General features: G+C 54.1%; 1 protein-coding gene across 6 annotated transcripts in view; it reads left to right on the forward strand.

Moving 5' to 3' along the window:
- PRKAG2 (protein kinase AMP-activated non-catalytic subunit gamma 2) overlaps positions 1–18,393 on the forward strand; it is a 269,685-nt gene that overhangs the window by 42,938 nt on the left and 208,354 nt on the right. The window contains exon 1 of one of the 6 annotated variants that reach the window (XM_021078615.1): positions 8,104–8,669. The exons of 4 other annotated variants lie outside the window; for them this stretch is intronic. The gene's annotated coding sequence lies outside the window, so the exon portion shown is untranslated. Of the gene's footprint in view, positions 1–8,103; positions 8,670–18,393 lie in introns of those variants that run through there. One more of the 6 variants, XM_021078614.1, reaches the window with a different exon arrangement.

Below are 18,393 nucleotides of genomic sequence, written 5' to 3' on the forward strand. Positions count from 1 at the left end.
GTCCATTTTCAAAAAAAGTCATTAATAGGGGATCTTTGTAGTCACCAGATCTGGAAACATGAACTTCCTCTTTCCGAATCTTTCATGGGGACATCTGCAGACTGGGCCCGGGAGGGCCCGTAGAAAAGCAGCATCGGTTTAAAAGGATGAGGGCAGACAACCCTCTCAGAAGGCGTAGGAAGATGAGTCCAGCTTGTCTAAGGGAGGGCATGCCCACGGCCACTGTTAGAGAGGGTGGTGCCCCTTTGTGCCCAGTGTGATTTGTGTTGGATTCAATTAAATCGGGACGACTGGTGCCTGTCCAGCGACAGCCTGGCCTGCCACCACCTGGGCGGCCCAGAGCCTTCTGTTCCTCTGTGCCTTTGAGGCGATTTTAGGTCAGAGGCTTTCAGAACTGGGGCACCTGTCTGAAGTAGCCAAGCTCAGCCCCTCAGCATTTAGCTGTGGATGAGCCAAGTCTGGCTTCCAGCTTCAACGGAAGAGCTAGTTGCTAGGGCCTCCCAGAACCTTCCAGAGCCTTCCAGAACCTTCCAGAGCCTTGGCAGCATGTCCAGAGACTATAGAGGGAGCATGGACCAGGGAGCCTCATGAATGCAAGGACCCTCCAGTGCCTCTTTACCTGCTCCTTCTTATCTCTCAAACTCTCAGCCTCAGCCTTACCTCTTTCATAAACCCCCTTTCCCAGCTTTCTTCCAAAGCAGCCCCTTCCTTCTGGAAACTGCTGTGGTGGCAGCCGTCTACACTGCCAGGGTATGCACCGCCCCTCAGCCTGCTCGCTTTTCTTGTCCATGCCTTTCCTGCCGGCCGGGGGGGTCCTGACTTCTTTTTCTCTGTGTCCCAGCATCCCAGCATCCCAGCATCCCAGCATGAGGCCGGCACATGGATGGGGGTCCTGTGGATATTTGTTGTTAGGAGAGAGACCTGTGAGAAACGGGGTGGGAGCCAAGGTGGACAGCAGAGTCCCCCTCAGACCGAGGGAGCCGTGTGAAGGGACAAGCCCATCCCGTTGTGCTTCACTGCAAAGTCAAAGAGGAGAACAGGAGTTCCCGTCATGGCGCAGTGGTTCACGAATCCGACTAGGAACCATGAGGTTGCGGATTCGGTCCCTGCCCTTGCTCAGTGGGTTAACGATCCGGCGTTGCCGTGAGCTGTGGTGTAGGTTCCAGACGCGGCTGATTAGACCCCTAGCCTGGGAACCTCCATATGCCGCTGGAGCGGCCCAAGAAATGGCAAAAAGACAAAAAAAAAAATTAAAAAAAAAAAAGAGGAGAACAGGGGCTTCCCAAGTATCCCGCTGTTCCCCCTGAGGGCCAGTGAGTGCCCTGACCTCCCGCTTCTCAGGTCTGAGGAGCTGCCTCCTGGGTGGGCCAGTGAGCCTGGGTGAGACACCCAGTTAGGGACAGTGCAGTGCAAAACCACCTCTGGTCCCCTGGAGCCTCAGGGTGGGGTCTAAAAGTGAGCAGCATGGGGAGTTCGCATCCTGGTGCAGCAGAAATGCATCCGACTTAGGAACCATGAGTTTGCAGGTTCGATCCCTGGCCCCACTCAGTGGGTCAAGGATCCAGTGTTGCCATGAGCTGTGATGTAGGCCACCAGCTGTAGCTCTGATTCGGCCCCTAGCCTGGGAACCTCCATATGCCGAAAGTACAACCCTGAAAAGCAAAAAATAAAATAAAATGAAAATAAAAGTTAGCAGGATGGAAGCCAGAGGAAGCTGTGACAGTAGGGGAGGGAGAGTGTTTGTGACTGGCCGGCTGAGGGTGGGCTCCCCGCTGGGAGGAGAGGCCCGCGTGGGTCTAATTCACCCCCATTCTGTCGCCGCTCCTTCCGTGTGCATCGTCTTCTCAGTTGCTGCGCATACAGTCAATCCATTCCCTTCGACCCCTCTCTTCTGTGCACCTGGCACACCTGAGCTGGTTTGGACTGAAGTGAGGAGAGGCCACTGCAGGGCCTTGTGAACAAACCCAGCCAGCTTTCCAGCAGGTGGGGCTAAGTTCTTCCTTGTTGGGCGCAGGGAGTCAAAACAAGGGCACCCGGGTCCCAGCCCTGGCCCTCTCGGCACGTGGCCATGTGGCCTCGGGCGAGTGAGTCACCGTCCTGTTGGTTGCATGTGATTTAGAGCATCTATACGTGATAGTTGTTTGACAGCAGGAACTGGGCAATTGGGCAGGTGACATTGCTGCAAACACGGATGCTGTCACACGAGCACGTCCAGTCAGTGCCCTTCCTTGGAGGAGGCTTGGGGACCCTGCCCCGTGTTCGTGGCTCTGGGCACTGGTGGCCTGGGAGCAGTCTCCACACGTGGGTCTCCAGGGAGTACGTCTCTTAGGACCTTTGAGAGTCCAGGATGTGGCTGTGAAAGAGGAGAAACTGCTACCCTCTGGGGTGGAGGCTGGTTTGCATTTGGTTCCTCTCCATTAAAATCGAGGCATGAGATCCCACTGATTCCAAATGGCTTTGCAATCCAGGAGTTCTAGAACTGCTGGTTCCACCTGGATGGATGTATCCAGTGAGCAGCTCAGTGGGTGGCAAAAGTGTCCAAGCCAATTTGGCTATTTAGCAACCATCTGGGTACTTTGGTAAATATCAGTGGCCTTGGTACCAGAGGTGGGTGAGGCCATATGTTCCCCCCGCCCCCACCTGACACCTCGGTACCAGGCGATTTTTTGCAGTGGAGGGAAATCTTAGACCAGAGTTTGCTAAATCCCCACAGATGATTTTAGCAGCAGGTGCAACCTATTCTTGCGTCTCAGAGGAAGTCTTACTGCCTTTTGACAGGTTCCCCCTGAGCAAAACCCAAAGGTACACGTGGAGCAGGACTGGCTGACCTAGCAGCAGAGGTCAGCATCTCTGAGGTCACGGATGCGGGACCAGGAGGCATCCTGGTCTGGGGGCCGCCGTGGGGGTGCAGCCGGGCTGGGCAGACTCTCTGACCGCTTTTTCCCAGGGTGCTGCCGCCTGGCCGCCCTCCTGAGCCAGCTCCGTTCTGACACCACTCATTCTGCCAATGGGAAGGAGCTTTACATTTCTTGAACTGATGAATAAGCCCTCTGCCATCGATTCCAATACGGACATTCAGGGTACCAAGCGGCCCAGTTCCACATGTTGATGCCCAACTGGGATATTTGTGTTTTATTTTTTATTGAAATACAGGTGATTCACAATGTTGTGTTAGTTTCAGGTATACCACAAAGCGATGTTCCTTTAAAGAATCTTTTCAAGATACTGAATATAGTTCCCTTTGCTACACAGTAGGTTCTTGCTCCTTATCTAGTTTATTTTTTTATGGCCACACCTGTGGCACACAGAAGTTCCCCGGGCCAGGGATTAAATCTGAGCCACCACAGCCGTGACCTGTGCTGCAGCTGCAGCAATGCCAGATACGTTAACCCACTGTGCCAGGCCAGGGATGGAACCCAAACCTCTGCAGTGACCCAAGCCACAGCAGTCAGGTTCTTAACCCACTGTGCCACAGTGGGAACTCCCATCTATTTTATATAGAGTTGGTGTGTATGGGTTAATTCCAAATTTCCAAGTTATTCCTACCCTTCTTTGCAGTTAACGATTAGTTTTTCTATGCCTGTGAGTTTATTTCCGTTTTGTTAATAAGATCATTTGTATTATTTTTTTAAATCCCACAAAAAGCAATATCCTATGGTATTCGTCTTTGATTTATTTTACCCAATATGATAATCTCTAGTTCCATCCATGTTGGTGAAATGGCATTATTTCATTCTTTTCTTATGGCTGAATAATATTCCACTGTATACATGCACCACATCTTTTATCCATTCATCTGTTGACTGTTGATGGCCGTTTAGGTTTTTTTCCATGTCTTAGCAGTTGTGAATAGAGCTGCAGTGATCATAGGGGTGCATGTGTCTGTTTGAATTAGAGTTTTTTTTTCATTTTTTTTTATTACTCAAATGAATTTATCACATCTGTAGTTGTATAATGATGGAAATCCTGTGAAATCAGATTGTTATGAATTAGAGTTTTTGTGTTTTCTGGGTATATGCCCAGGAGTGGGATTGCTGGATGATATGCTAACTCTGTTTTTAGTTTTTTAAGAAACCTCCATACTGTCCCCCACAGTGGCTGCACCAATTTATAGTCCCACCACCAGTGCAGGAGGGCGCCCTTTTCTCCACACCCTCTCCAACATTTGTTATTTGTAGATTTATTAATGATGGCCCTTCTGACTGCTGGGAAGTGGTACCTCACTGTAGTTTTGATTTGCATTTCTCTAATAATTGGCGATGTTGAGCATCTTTTCATGTGCTTCTTGGCCATCTGTATGTCTTCTTTGTTTGGGGGGTTGTTTTTTTTTTTTTGCTCTTCAGGGCCGCATCTGCAGCATGTGGAGGTTTCCAGGCTAGGGGTCAAATCAGAGCTACAGCTACCAGCCTACACCACAGCCACAGCAACATCAGATCCAAGCCATATCTGGGACATACACCACAGCTCATGGCAATGCCAGATCCTTAACCCACTGAGCGAGGCCAGGGATTGAACCTGCAACTTCATGGTTCCTAGTCAGATTCGTTTCTGCTGCACCACGACGGGAACTCCCTGTATGTCTTCTTTTGGAGAAATGTCTGTTTAGGTCTTCTGCCCATTTTCTGATTGGCCAACTGGGATATTTTAGAAGCCCCCAAACCTGCCTCATGTATTGCATAGTGAGTGGGTGCAGGAGTGCTGGCCTCAAGCTGTTTGTGGAAATGGGATTCTAAAGCCAAGTGCCACCCACACCCCTGCTTGATCTGGACATTCTCAGATGCCATTGCCAATGGGTGGCTAGACCAACGCCATGCCGTGCCCCCTCTTCCAGGCTGCCCCGCTCCCGAGTGAAATACAAATGCAGCTAGTGCAGCCAGGGGCCAGGCCCTGGGCCCAGGGGCACTCTCTGTTTCAGTGTTTCACTGGCTCCACTGCCCGGCCTCTGGCTTCCCCATGCACAGGACAGGCAGCCACCAGACTGCTGACCGTGAGCACAGGGACAGCGTCCACCACCTACAAAAGGAGGCAGGACAAAGGCTTTACCTAGCGGCTGTAGTCAGTCTGCAAGTCCCTCGAGGGTGTGACTCATAGGCCCAGGGCAGCGGCCGATCTGGACGCAGGGCTGTGGGTCCCTTTGCCGGTAGGGCTGTGGCTGCTCTCCTACAGTGGTGCCTGTCCCAGGAGGAGCCTGGCCGCGGCGTCTGAGTCTGGGGCTGCAGATGGCATGGGATTTGGCAAGGGGTTTCCGCTCGATCCCTGGAAGGCTAAGACTCTGACACAGGTCTGTCCCCCAGGGGGCGGGGCCCGGGCCCTGTCACTCATGTGTGACCTGTGCTTTTTTTAGTCTTCTGGGTCGCACAGCGAGGTGTTACTCTGTATGGTTTGCAATTTTCCTGCCCCCTCTCCCATGTCACTTGAATTCTTTGGTGTCACTGTTGTGATCTCCTGACAGCACAAGGCGGGGCTCTGGCAGAGGGTCCTGGACAGTCGTTCCCCCCCCACCCCCGGGGCACACTCGCGTGGAGTCAGTCTCCCTGTTGCTGCAGACTTTGTGCAGAAAGCTTTGTTTGTAGTTTGCATTGTCTTTGGGACGGATCCCTAAAAAGGGGAATTACCACCCTAGAGAGTGCAAGTACATTCCTCTTTTTTTGTCTGTCTTTTTGTCTTTTTAGGGCCACTCCCATGGCACATGGAGGTTCCCAGACTAGGGGTCTAATTGGCCTACGCCGCAGCCACAGCAATGCCAGATCTGAGCCTCGTCTGCAACCTACACCACAGCTCATGGCAACATCAGATCCTTAACGCACTCAGTGAGGCCAGGGATCGAACCTGCATCCTCATGGATGCTAGTTGGGTTCACTAACCACTGAGCCACAGCGGGAACTCCCATTCCTCTCATTTTTAATCATACAAGTAATAAGCCTGTGCCACCGAAAAACCAGAAGAGACAAATACGCAAAAATAAATAAGCAAAAGGGGGCGGGGTGGGAACTGTCAGAACATCGGGGGACACCATGGCTCTGGAGGGAAACGCGCCTGTCCACCTGTCGCTGAGTCCCCGGCGCTGCCTCTAGCTTGTCTGTAACCTTGGAGACCCAGCCTCTCTGAACTGCAATCTCCTTATTCATAAAATAGACAGCATTTTTGCCATGTACCTGTTGTGCAGGTGGAGAGAGCGCGTGGAAGTGCGAGCACTAAAAAGGCACTCGGCAGTCAATTCCATCATAACCTACAGATGCCAGCGAAGCCTGCGGGGGCTGGAGGGGGACCTGTGAGGACTCCGGGTGACAGTTTAGCACCAGCATAGGGGTTGGAAGGCGGGAGGGCTGAGGGCCTGGTACTGAAGAATTTGAGTATGTCCTGTAGATGGTTTGGAACTGGTGTTTTGGGTTTTGTTTTATTTTGTTTTGCTGGGTCTTTTTGGATCTGGCGAGGGCGCTGAGATGATGTTGGGAAAGGGGTCTTTAGGAAGATTCCCTTGGGGGTAATGTGTGGGCAGGAATATCCCGGAGACCGGCGGTGGACCAGCTGTGATCAGAACTCTGCACAAAGTCACCCACACCCACACGTCATTCACAGGCGCTTGTCTCCGCATGTCACAAGCCTTTGAACGCTCTGCCTGGGGGAGGCTGTTCCCCTGGCATTTCCAGTGATTCCAAGGAAAACTCATTAGGCTTTTTGCCTCAAGCTTGTTTGTGTGCTTTGGAATAAAGCGCACAGAAAATAAAACAGGCCCAGCTCACCCAGCGAGCCTCGTTCCAGAACCAGCTGGAGAAAATATTGCGATTGGCTGGGTGTCCAGTGGACCCTGTGCCCTGGGAGGGGGCGGGGCTGGCTGCAGGGTTGGCTCAGGGGTGCCCTCAATGGCACCAGCTTTTTGCTAAACAGCGAGTTTACTCCAGCACTGTCCTCCGGTTCCAGAATAATCCCTCACATCCCAAGCTGATGTGTATTTTTGTCTAAATGCTTGCTCATCCGTTATCCCAGCCGCAGCCGCAGGAGATGCGCAGAGCTCGTGTGTTCACTCGGAGGAAGGGCTGGGGCTCAGGAACGTGGCCCTGGGCTGCTGTCACAGAATGTCCCTGCTTGGGTCTGAGAGGACCTGGAGGTACTTCAGGTGCCACTGGGATGGCGTCCACGAGAAAGAACTTTGTAGTATGTGCTCTTGATGCCTAGAAACAGGAGGCTCCCAGCCCCCTCAGGGCTGCACAGGGAGGCCCAGGGTGGGTGGGGGAGGAGGAGCCGGGGAGGGAGTAGGCAGGAGACTGTCCTGTGGTTCTGTGGGGGCAGCAGGCAGGGCAGGGGGGCAGGCATAGACTGGTAAGTTCGAATAACTTCAGGGGGCTCTGGCTGCAGGGGCTGCCCCTGGTTGTCTAGTACCTGCCCTGAGGTGGGTGTGAGAATCTGATGGAGCAGCGAGGGGGAGGTGGGCCCTTCGTCCGTTCTTTCCTTCTTTCTTTTTTCCTTTTTAGGGCTGTACCAGTGGCATATGGAGGTTCCCAGGCTAGGGGTCAAATTGGAGCCATAGACTCCCGCCTACACCACAGCCACAGCAATGCCAGATCTGAGCCGCGTCTGCGACCTACAGTCCAGCTCACGGCAACACCGGATCCTTAACCCACTGAGCGAGGCCAGGGATCGAACCTGCGTCCTCATGGATACTAGTCGGGTTTTTAACCCACTGAGCCATGACAGGAGCTCCCATCTGCAGGTTTTCTTATGAGAGGCGTGCTTCTGGGGGAGCAGTTTACTGTCCTCAGGGACTGGCAGACCTGGGAAGGGCCATCCCTCCAGAGTCCCTGAGACCTCAGATGTCAGAGCATCAGAATGACAGGAAATGAGACAGTTAATTCAGGCAGGGACCACGTTGCCTTTGGGTTTTCTGCAGGTTGTCAGGTCAGGGTTGTGGGTGTGGGGTGCGGAATGGGAGCTTCCCTTTCAAATGGGAAGCTTCGCCGTCATTCCTGCCAGAGAGAAAACGGCCTTCTCTCCATTCCAAGGGCAGACACCCCCAGGCGGTCCGGGTCTCCGAAGCCACCTGCCGTTTGCCTCTGAGGCTAACCGCCTTTTGCCTGAAGGGAGTGGGGGGCGGTGCGCGGGGGGGGGGCGTGCCCGCCGGAGGGCTTGGCGCTCAGATGCCACCGACTGCGGCATCGCCAGCCTCCCCGCCTCCATCGCCCTGCTGCCTGTCTTTTTAAGACCTTGCTGGGCCCTCCCTCTGGCTCGCCTGCCTGTGTAGTCAGGAGTTGCCTCCCCAGCAGCCCCTGGCGCCGTGGTAGTGACAGTTTGCTGCAGTCCCGTCAATGAGGGGCTCGGCCGGGGCTGCCTGCGCCGTGAGCAGCACGCCCGCTCCAGCCCGCAAGCCCGCCGCCTGCGCGTCCGCGGCGGCTCATGCTGTCTGCCTTCGCCGGGCGCGCTGCTCCGGGGACTGGGAACACGCCCAGCCCGGTCCCCATCTGTTGCAGACGTGCAGCAGCGGCAGCAGCGCGGAGAGCAGCCGAAGCCTAGCGATCGCTAGCGCTCAGGGGGCTGGGGACCTCGGCGCGAGCCCGGCGGCAGGATTTCTCAGGGCTGGGGGCGCTGTCTCCCCGTCGCTGTCAGCCGCATTTTCCAGCCCGCACCTCTGACGAGCCCGGGGAAGAGGAGACCTCCAGGACCGCGCCGGCTGAGTAAGCAGACCTCCCGAGCTGGGTCTCGGGTGCGTGGCGGTCGTGCGCCCGGTGTGTGTGCCGCTCTTGTCTCTGATGCTGCTTTGTCTCCTCCTCTGCATGCAACATAGGGATGCTGGATTCTCGCTTTGTTCCGCGGAGCCTCTTATTAAATGAAACACCTCCCGGCTGAGCCAACCGCGCCTCCCCTGCCTAGGAGCTGTCTCTTGGCTCCTTACATAACTTTTTCCGGGGGATGGAGAGGTGAAGGTGGCGTGCATGCGTGTGGGCGAACTCATCTCTGCTCCTTCTCGCCTAAGTCCGGGGGTCTCCCCCGCCCCCCGCCCTAAAGTTCCCTCGCTGAAATCTCGGCAGTCAGCGTCCCCGTCTTTCCTTCCTTCCCTGAGTCATCGTGTATTGAATCTGTCCCAAAAGGAAAGGATCCGGGCGATGCGGGGGGCCCCTGGGCACAGCCCCCCTTGTCCCCTTGGAAGGTTCATGAGCACGTACCGCCCTGGCTGGTCTCCTGCCCTGAAGGGTGAACCGTGGAAAGCATACTTGTTGCTTTTAACTTCTGGAGAAAACAGTGAAGACGCAGGAAAAATAAATAAATAAATAAAAAAGAAGGAGCAGGGGAAAGGCAGGAAGGGGAGGAAGAGAGGGTGGGAGATTTCCTCCCCAGGACGGAGCTGAGGCCTGTCTGTTCTCTGCGGGAAGGAGCAGGGTGGAGGCTGAGACCCAGAGGCCTTAACTGTGCAGTGAGTCTGAAGAGCCACAAGTGGACAGAGCCACAGGCTGGGAAGGGCTGGATCTGGAGACATGCCCCAGCCTTGACCGCCCCTGGCCCTGCTGAGTGCAGCTTTGAGCAAGCCACTTCAGTTTTTGTTTTGGGGTCCCCCCTCCCCCGATACGCTCCCCTTCCATAAGCCAGAGGTTGCACTGGTTATGTGTGAAGAGAACTTCCGCTTAGAGTCTGTGACCGCTGGTCCTTGAGTCCTGGTAATTGGGAGAGATGGGGGGTGTTGATGCTGTGCCTCTGAGTTTACAGTCTTGTATCGAGAGAAGAGAATGTGAGAGAATTGAAGACTCGGGGGCTGGATTGTGGCAAATTCTGGGCAACAAAAGACAGGGCGGTGGGGGGGGGGATCTGGAGCAGTTGGGAGAGGGCTGCGGAGGGGCTGGGGCTCAGCAGGCTCCCCCCAGCTCTGGGAGGCACCGAAGCGTAGGTCTGAGTTTGGGGGAGACCTCACAGCATAAACGTGGGGGTGAGGGGTGGGGTTCTCAGGTGCTGTTGGGTGCGACCAAATGAGAAGCCTGTGGGAGCAGAGAGAGTGAATGGAGAGTCGGCCCTGAAGCTTCCTAGGAGTGGATTAAACAGCCAGTGCACTTGAACCTCTGCCGAGCTGCTCTGAAAAAGCCCAGTTCCCTTTACTGCTGGGGGGTAGGAGGTGGGGGGCATTGGGCCTGGCCTCCTAGGGACTCCGCATCTCACCTCTCCAGCCGCCTCCCCGGTATGCCTGGAAACTTCCAAGGGCTCCATCCATCCACAGGTGGGGGTTTTCTGTTTGGCTTGGTTTGGTTTTGGGTTTTTTTTTTTTTTAACCCGATATGAGGCCTGTGAGACAGTGGTAAACTCCTTTTTCTCGAAGGAATGAAAGGTTAAAAGGTTAAATTCATTCATGGAAGGTAATTGAACACCTGGGATATACAAGTTCTTAATCTTCTCCCCTCATCTGAAGTCACAAGGGTTTTCCTGGGGAGAGAAGCCAGGTATCCTGAGGCCGGACCTGGTCTTTGCGGCGGGGTAGGAGGCGGGGCCGGGGCGCTGGGAGACTGAGGGTGGACCCAGACCTCATCCCAGGCTGTGGCTCCTCTTCAGGTCTGGTCCCCGGGCTGGGATTAGAGTCAGCTCTTCAGCGGTCTCCTGGGTCCCATATGTCAGGCACCTGCCGTTCCCAGGCGAGGGAAGCTGTGGTCTTGCCTGACCAGTTACCGCTGCCCAGTAGCCGGGCATCTCTGGGATGGAGCTGAGAAATTTAGGTTCTCCTTTCAGCTCAGCTGGTAACTAACAGAATCCTTCTTGGATGTTTCCAGCCCCCCTCCCTGCCGTCCTTCAAACAACAGACCTTTTTCTTCCGTTCAACGTGTTCCTAGATTTCCTCTTGTGATGCAGTGGAAATGAATCTAACTAGTATCCATGAGGATGCGAGGTCGATCCCCCGCCTTACTCAGTGGGTTAAAGGATCCCGCATTGCCGTGAGCTGTGCTGTAGGTCGCATATGTGGCTTGGGTCCCGCGTTGCTGTGGCGGTGGTGTAGGCTGGTAGCTGCAGCTCTGATTGGACCCCTGGCCTGGGAACCTCCATGTGCCGCAGGTGCGGCCCTAAAAAGACCACATGAAATAAAGTAAAATAAAATAAAAAGCGTTCTAATCTCTCCTCCTGCAGGACCCGCCTCCCCTCCTCCAACAAAACCCTGTATCGTTCCCTCTCATGCCGCCCATGGGCTAATAGCGGTCCGTGCCTCTGCGTCATGTTTTACACTTGACTTTGTATTGAGCTGTGTTCCGGTAGCTCGTGTGGCTTGGCTCTGGTGAGCACGCCTGTGATCAGTTGGGTTTTCGTTTCCTGGAAGGATGGTCCGCACAGCACCTCTTAAGCTGCTTCCCCAAGAGCCGCTTGCATTTCAGGCAGCCTTGGTTGCCTGCGGATGGGGCAGCAGGCATCATGTTTGACATGTTCCTGGATGTTAATTATTTTCATTCTCACAACAGTCCTGAGAAGTGTGCCTCATTTTCACACATGAGGACCTCGAGGCTCTGTAAACAAGAACCACTTACTGAGTTTGCATGATCAGTCCAAGGCTAACCAGGGTTAAGTTCGGCCCTCTGACCCCAAAGTTGTCCCCCCGCCCCCCATCGCCCTTGCACTGTATGACCATGAAAATGTGCCTCTGAGTCCTGTTCATGGCGAGGTGACTTAGCCAGAAACCGGGGCAGGACCTCCAGGCCCATGGCTTGCTGAAGGCTCTGGCTCCCCACCTCCTTCAGCCCTGGCGTCTGCCTGGCCCCAGCTTCTTCCCCAAGAGCCTGATGTAAGACCCTAGAGCCCTGAGGGGGCAGAGCTCCCGCTCAGTGACTGAGCTTTCAGTTATGAGGGGTGTGATGGGTGCCCAAGGGTGCCCCTTCCACCCAGAGCCCTTCAGCACTTGGCTTGGGAGTTGGACTTGAGTTTGAGTCTGCGTCCTACTCTTTACCAGCTCAGGACCCAGGAAGATGATTTTGTCTTTATTTTTTTTAAATTTTTTATTAAAGTATAGTTGATTTACAATGTTCTGTCAATTTCTGCTGTAAAGCAGAGTGACCCAGTCATACAAATATAGACATTTTTTTCTCATTTTATCCTCCATCATGGTCTATCCCAGGAGCCTGGATAGAGTTCCCTGTACTGTACAGCAGGACTTCATTGCTTATGCAATCTGAAAGATACATGCACCCCCGTGTTCATTACAGCACTATTCGCAATAGCCAAGACATGGAAACAACCTAAATGTCCATTGACAGATGAATGGATTAAGAAGATGTGGTATGTGTACACAATGGAATACTACTCAGCTATAAAAAAGAACAAGATAATGCCATTTGCAGCAACATGGATAAACTAGAAACTCTCATACTAAGTTAGAAAGGGAAAGACAAATACCATGTGATATCACTTATATCTGGAATCTAATATACGGCACAGATGAACTTTTCCACAGAAAATAAACTCATGGACTTGGAGAACAGACTTGTGGTTGCCAAGGGGGAGGATGGACTGGGACTCAGGGGTTAATAGATGCAAACTATGGCTTTGGAGTGGATAAGCAATGAGACCCTGCTGTCTAGCACTGGGAGCTATATCTTGTCACTTGTGATGGAGCAGGATGGAGGATAATGTGAGGAAAAGAATGTGTGTGTGTGTGTGTGTGTGTGTGTGTGTGTGTGTGTGTGTGTGTGTGTGTGTGATTGGGCCACTTCGCTGTATAACAGAAATTGGCAGAACACTGTAAATCAACTGTAATAAAAAAAAAACAAACTTTTTTTTTGCTTTTTTTTTAGGGCTGCACCTGAGGTATATGGAGGTTCCCAGGCTAGGGGTTGAATCAGAGCTGCAGCCACTGGCCTACACCACAGCCACATAGGGTCCGAACTGTGTCTGCAACCAACACCCCAGCTCATGGCAACGCCGGATCCTTAACCCACTGAGTGAGGCCAGGTATTGAACCTGCAACCTCAGGGTTACTAGTTGGATTCGTTTCCGCTGCACCACAATGGGAACTCCCCCCAAAATAAAAATCTTAAAAAAAAATGTTTGCATCTGCTAGCCCCAAATGAGTTCCTCTTTCCGAGACTGATTTTTCTTTGAAAGGTGGAGATGACAGTAAGGCCTCGCTAGGCTGGATGAAGCCAGTTGACCAAGGGCCAATTCCAGGCACATAGTAGGTGCTCAGTAAGCAGCAGGCCCTCCCTCTAGGTGGTGGGGGGTTGTGGAGAGACCTGAAGTGACCTGGCTTTCCGACGGAGTCCTCCGGGAATTTTCTGTTGGGTTGTTCATCAGGAATCGAGGCGGGAGGGCGCCGGGTTCTGTTGGGTTCATGCAGTTCCCCTGAGGCTTCAGTCTGGCCACTTCTCCGTCTGTCCTTGGCGACAGACACGTTTGGTTCCCCCCCCCCCGCCCTTAAGCTGTCCCTTGTGGACAGTTCGTACCCTCTGGCGGGTCTCCGTGGGGCTCGCCTGCCTCCACCAGCTCCTCAGCCTGGCCTGTCTACGTTATCTTCCGCGAATCGTAAATTCCTGTCTTGATTTCCTTTGGCGTCTTTTACCCTAAGATGCAGCATAGTGGGAAGTAGAGAGAACATGGGAAAAAAGTAAATCTGGACCCAGGTTTCTGGTTTTTTTTTTTTTTTGTCTTTTCTAGGGCCGCATCTGCAGCATATGGAGGTTCCCAGGCTAGGGGTTGAATCGGAGCTGTAGCCACCAGCCAACACCTACAGCCACAGCAACGCGGGATCCGAGCCCCGTCTGCGACCTACACCACAGTTTATGGCAATGCCCGATCCTTAACCCACTGAGCAAGGCCAGGGATAGAACCCGCAACCTCATGGTTCCTAGTTGGATTCGTTAATCGCTGCGCCAGAGTAGCAGCAGGATAGGTTTCTGTTTTGACTTTACTTTGGGGGCCAGGTATGTGGTGGCGCCTTACTGTCTCATGTCTGCTTTCAAGGGCATCTGCCTTCTGCCAGTGACAGCGGCTCCAGCCCCTTGGTTAGAGCCTCGGGTCGCAGTAAATGAGAGAACAGACCCGGCAAGGCTGGAACCCAGCAGCCCTGCCATCTGCAGGCAGCACTGCTTTGACCCTGATGGTTGGGGGTGGGGTCCGGACAGCCCAGAGCCAGGGAGTGGGGTGGGGGGGTCAGCATTGTCTCCCAGCCTCCTCCTGCTCCTCTCTGGGGCCAGGGTTCCTAGGACAGGGTCTCACCACTTCTTGGATTGAGAACCAGACGGGGAATCGGGGCAGAGGAGAGACGAGATGAGGCACAGCAGGCTCGGAGCCCAAACAGCTCGTGTTTTCTGGCCTAAATGCAGACATTCGTGACAGGCAGCTGTGTCGGCTAAGTCATGTTCAGAGCCATGTTTTCACGGCTGGAAGTAAAATTGGGGCTGACACTCCGGGGCATTTCTGGGGAGTCCTGACTCGGGCACGGTGGAAAGGGGAATGGGGGTGGCCTCCATTCGGGAAAAGGTCTTGGGAAACAGACAGAATATTCTCCGTGAAGGGATGGTACACGACCTTCCAGATAAGCAGGGCCAACAAGCAGACTCTTCCACGAAGCATGGCAGGTGCGGGCCTGTCTCAGGAGGGGCGGGTGGCAGGACACGAGGTACAATGGCAGTGAACCTGGTGCTGGACGTGTCCCCGCAGCTCTGGGGCTTTACACAAAGCGGCTGCAGGCTCCCAGGCTTTACACAAACCGTAGCCAAACCCTGGGTAAGTCCTGCCCAGCCCTTATCAAAGCCGGGGGACGTGGGAAGACATTTCCAGAAATATTTTCACCAATAAGGATCAGAAGGGTGATTCCTGCTTCTCCAAAAATTAACTCGGATTCTTTAGCTCCCACTCCCAGCACCTAATCCTTCCCCACGCAGCAGCTTCAGCCGGAAAATAGAGCTCGTGATTGGCCAGGGGAGCCTTCCTGTCTTGGTGTCAAGGGGGAGCTGGTGGGAAAGCTTTTAAGGCCCAGAAGCCCGAGATGAAAGGGGAACTTCCAGCCCCCAGATGCTGGGGTGCCACCTCCCACACAGGCAGGGCAGCGAACCCTCCCTGGGAACGAGGCCTGGCTGACTCTGACCTGGGCCCCGAGGGACCCTTGCTGGCCCCGTGCTGTTGCTGCACCGATTTGGGGGTGGGGGGCGGGAGGGCCGGGGACTCATCCGCTCTGAAGGGCTTTTCCGCTCGGTGGCCTGGGGCCCTCTGGCCCCTGGTGGGATTTGTCCTTCACGTTAGGCCAAGTCCCAAGCCATGCGTCCCCCCAGGACGGCAGGGCCTGGCTCAGCTCGCTGCAGGCATCTGTCACCACCCACTCGCTCTGAGTCATTCCACACTTATCTGCACAAATCCCAGAGCCTCAAAATACGCTTTCTGCTTGGCCCCCAGCGCAGATCGGGAAGGCTCGGAAAGAGGGGCGGGGAGGTGGGACACGCTCTGATGGGCCTCGGGGTGGGGGGCTCGGAGGGCTCGGCGTGCCCCACTTGGGGCCAAGAACCTCACTTCCATCTGCTGGGAGAGTCAGGACGCCCCTCCCGGCCTGGCCCAGACCACTGCCGGCTCACCAGCCGCCTGGCAGGACTGCCCTCTTCCGGGCTGACTGCCTGCAGAGGGGCTCAGGCGGCAGGGGGGCTGGCCAGCTCCGCCCCTCGGGGAGAGGCTTCGAGGGGCCTGGGAGAGGAGGGGGCGGCAGTTTCTCCCCCTCACCTCCGCCTGGGATCCCCTGGGGCCGGTTAAGATGTGTGCTCCAGGGTCCCCCCTACCCCCACCCAACTGAATGGAGGTTCCCAGCAGAGTCTTCTGTGCCCCGCAGATCGGCTTTGCAGGAGAGGAATCGGTATTTAGAGTGTGTGTATTGGAACCATCCTTCTCCCCTCCTCCTCACTTATCTCAAAAGAAGATTCTAGAGCTTTTTGCCCAAGATCCAACCTGGCACTGAGGCTGGCAACTTCCTGCTCCAAATCAGTTTTCTCTAATTTCATTCGTGGAGAAAGATAAGGAAATCATTGTGCAATTGCCAAACAAACAAACAACCCCCCCCCACAAAAACAAAAACCCACAAAGAATATTTTTCAGTAATCCCCAGTGCCCAGGTGCTCTGCTTAATCCAGAGTCCTGACGGAGCCCTTGGCCTCGCCTCACCTGGATGCTAACTTTCGGGAGTCCAGCACACGCACTCAACAATGAAGTCAGGGAGTTCCCGTTGTGGCTCAGCCAGTTAAGAACCTGACTAGCATCCATGAGGATGCGGGTTCCATCCCTGGCCTCGCTCAGAGGGTTAAGGATCCAGTGTTGCTGTGAGCTGTGGTGTAGGTCACAGATGCAGCTTGGATCTGGCCTTGCTGTGGCTGTGGTGTAGGCCGGCAGCTGTAGCTTCGATTCGACCCCCAGCCTGGGAACCTCCGTATGTCGCACCTGTGGCCCTGAAAGAAAAACAAACATACAAACGATGAAGTCAGCGTGACATCACCCATCTCTGACACCGGAAGTACTCTAGGGTTTCAGTAACCACCGCATTGGCACTATCTGGAATGCCAGGGAGTAAAGACATGCGATGACATAAGCTGACTGTGGGCAGCGTTCTTCATTTTAAATGTGCACGTGTTTTTAGTGCTCGGTGAGCCTTACTCTTCCTGCCTGGCAGGAGGGAAAGGCATGGCTTATGGGGAGGAGTCATGGCCTCAGCCCCGGGGCACCCCTTCCCCATTCCCAGAACCCCTCCTGGGCTCCCCAAACTGGCCACACTCAGGCCCTTTTTCTCTCTGACCATCCCCACCGCACACACATTTCTCTCTCCTGGCTTTCAGCGTCCTCGTCTGAGATTAGCTAATCCAATCAACTGCCAGTTCAGAGAACGGCTTAGTTTCGTGAGGTCTCTCTCCTGGTTATTTAAATACGGCCTTGACCCAAAGAAGAGGTCATGGGATAGGAAATGTAAGCACCTTTGTCGGTTTGTGACATCTCAGACTTGGGCGTTTACCTGTGGGAGGAACTGGGCACTTGGGGTCCTCCTGGATCTGTAGCGGTAGTGTGTCTAAACGGGGTTCTGGAAGGGGACACGCGGGCCAGCCAGATCCCAGGGAAGGGACAGCTGCGCCCTCCCTGATACATGTAACAAGGTGCTTTGGCACCAGGAGGGCAATGAAAATGAGAAATTTTGCTAGGAAATTAAGTATAGAACTGGCCTCTAACACATAGCACAGCTGCTTCCTGGAGATTCTCCTCCCATGGCTTGAAAAAGCATATTCAAGAATTCTCGCTGTAGCACAGTGGCTTAAGAATCCAACTGCAGTGGCTTGGGTAGCTGCAGAGGTGAGGGTTCGATCCCTGGTCCAGCATAGTAGGTTAAAGGATCTGGCATTGTTGTAGCTGTGGCATAGGTTGCAGCTGCAGCGCAGTTCAATCCCTGGCCCAGAAACTTCCATGTGTCCTAAGTACAGCCATTAGAAAATAAACAAATAAATCAACCAACCAACAGGCAAACTCAATATTCCAGGGTTAATAACATGGACGCTTTCTCTTGTTGACTGCTTGTTTTTCTTTTTCTCCTCTATGGCAAAGGGGTGGGTGGCGGTTGGCCGGTCACGTTTTGGTCGCCTTCCTGGCATAGAGTTTACAGAGAGTGAAATTTACCAACTTTATGAATACATTGACACGGGCTGGAGTTCCCATTGTGGTGCAGCAGACATGAACCCAACTAGGACCCCTGAGGATGCAGGTTCGATCCTTGGCCTCACTCAGTGGGTTGAGGATCTGGTGTGGCCGGGAGTTCTGCTGTAGGTCACAGACTCAGCTGGAATCCTGCATTGTGGTGGCTGCGGTGTAGGCCAGCAGCTGTAGCTCTGATTTGACCCCTAACCTGGGATCTTCCATATGCTGCAGGTGTGGCCCCCAAAAGACCAAAAAATAAAAATTAAAAAATAAAACAATTGGACAGTGTGCCCAGTGAGGTGACCACTAGCACTGTCATGACACAGAACATTTCCACTGCCCCCAAGGTCCCTCGTGTCCCTCTGCACTCCCCTCCCCACACCCATCTCGAGGCTGAGGGTGGCCCTGTCTTCCCTGCGAATGTCTTACCTGTGTGTCCAGCACAAGCCCAGACACACAGGGTTAGATGTTTAAATGGATAAATACCTCAGTGATGCTAACAATTGTAAAATCCCTGCCGCCGCCACCAAGCCTCCTTCCGGTTCCTCCCGTTCATCCTCAGGTCTGAAAGCCTGTCTAACATGCATTTGTTAATAAATCATTTCTGGAGTGCCTGTCGCGGTGCAGCGGAAATGAATCCGAGTGGGAACCATGAGGTTGCGAGTTCGATCCCTGACCTTGCTCAGTGGGTTAAGGATCTGGCGTTGCCGTGAGCTGTGGTGTAAGCTGCAGACATGGCTCGGATCCTGCACTGCTGTGGCTGTGGGATAGGCCAGCAGCTGCAGCTCC

This window comes from Sus scrofa, chromosome 18 (assembly GCF_000003025.6).
Source record: "Sus scrofa isolate TJ Tabasco breed Duroc chromosome 18, Sscrofa11.1, whole genome shotgun sequence".
Taxonomy (NCBI): Eukaryota; Metazoa; Chordata; class Mammalia; order Artiodactyla; family Suidae; genus Sus; species Sus scrofa.